This window comes from Homarus americanus, unplaced genomic scaffold (assembly GCF_018991925.1).
Source record: "Homarus americanus isolate GMGI-L3 unplaced genomic scaffold, GMGI_Hamer_2.0 scaffold32583, whole genome shotgun sequence".
Taxonomy (NCBI): domain Eukaryota; kingdom Metazoa; phylum Arthropoda; class Malacostraca; order Decapoda; family Nephropidae; genus Homarus; species Homarus americanus.
Window position 1 is genome coordinate 13,850,006 of NW_024713129.1, and position 1,939 is coordinate 13,851,944.

Consider the following 1,939-nt stretch of genomic DNA (forward strand, 5'->3'; position numbering starts at 1 on the left):
CTGGTACCTATACTGAAATTTTGAACAAAATCCATTTTTTGGCCGAAAATGACAAAAATTGTAAGTCTAAAGCCTTAAAGGATTTTTGGCCAAAAATACTTTTTCTCTCTGAACTAAAATTTAATGTGCCTAACTATTTAAGTACATCCAGAATAATACACAAGCACCAAGAAATGACCTCGAAAACCCATAAGTGGCGAGTAATTAGCATTGCAAAATTAATTAAAATATTCTAAAAATCATTTGAACATTTTCTAAAAGCCATTTGAACAAGTTATAATCAAGATATCAAATTTTGGTTAACAGATCCTTAAGCAGCACATTCAGGAGTACCTATACTGAAATTTTGAACAAAATCCATTTTTTGGCCGAAATGACGAAAATTGTAAGTCTATAGCCTTAAAGGATTTTTGGCCAAAAATACGTTTTCTCTCTGAACTAAAATTTAATGTGCCTAACTATTTAAGTACATCCAGAATAATACACAAGCACCAAGAAATGACCTCGAAAACCCATAAGTGGCGAGTAATTAGCATTGCAAAAGTAATTAAAATATTCTAAAAATCATTTGAACATTTTCTAAAAGCCATTTGAACAAGTTATAATCAAGATATCAAATTTTGGTTAACAGATCCTTAAGCAGCACATTCAGGAGTACCTATACTGAAATTTTGAACAAAATCCATTTTTTGGCCGAAATTACGAAAATTGTAAGTCTATAGCCTTAAAGGATTTTTGGCCAAAAATACGTTTTCTCTCTGAACTAAAATTTAATGTGCCTAACTATTTAAGTACATCCAGAATAATACACAAGCACCAAGAAATGACCTCGAAAACCCATAAGTGGCGAGTAATTAGCATTGCAAAAGTAATTAAAATATTCTAAAAATCATTTGAACATTTTCTAAAAGCCATTTGAACCAGTTATAATCAAGATATCAAATTTTGGTTAACAGATCCTTAAGCAGCACATTCAGGAGTACCTATACTGAAATTTTGAACAAAATCCATTTTTTGGCCGAAATTACGAAAATTGTAAGTCTATAGCCTTAAAGGATTTTTGGCCAAAAATACGTTTTCTCTCTGAACTAAAATTTAATGTGCCTAACTATTTAAGTACATCCAGAATAATACACAAGCACCAAGAAATGACCTCGAAAACCCATAAGTGGCGAGTAATTAGCATTGCAAAAGTAATTAAAATATTCTAAAAATTCATTTGAACATTTTCTAAAAGCCATTTGAACAAGTTATAATCAAGATATCAAATTTTGGTTAACAGATCCTTAAGCAGCACATTCAGGAGTACCTATACTGAAATTTTGAACAAAATCCATTTTTTGGCCGAAATTACGAAAATTGTAAGTCTATAGCCTTAAAGGATTTTTGGCCAAAAATACGTTTTCTCTCTGAACTAAAATTTAATGTGCCTAACTATTTAAGTACATCCAGAATAATACACAAGCACCAAGAAATGACCTCGAAAACCCATAAGTGGCGAGTAATTAGCATTGCAAAAGTAATTAAAATATTCTAAAATTCATTTGAACATTTTCTAAAAGCCATTTGAACAAGTTATAATCAAGATATCAAATTTTGGTTAACAGATCCTTAAGCAGCACATTCAGGAGTACCTATACTGAAATTTTGAACAAAATCCATTTTTTGGCCGAAATTACGAAAATTGTAAGTCTATAGCCTTAAAGGATTTTTGGCCAAAAATACGTTTTCTCTCTGAACTAAAATTTAATGTGCCTAACTATTTAAGTACATCCAGAATAATACACAAGCACCAAGAAATGACCTCGAAAACCCATAAGTGGCGAGTAATTAGCATTGCAAAAGTAATTAAAATATTCTAAAAATCATTTGAACATTTTCTAAAAGCCATTTGAACAAGTTATAATCATGATATCAAATTTTGGTTAACAGATCCTTA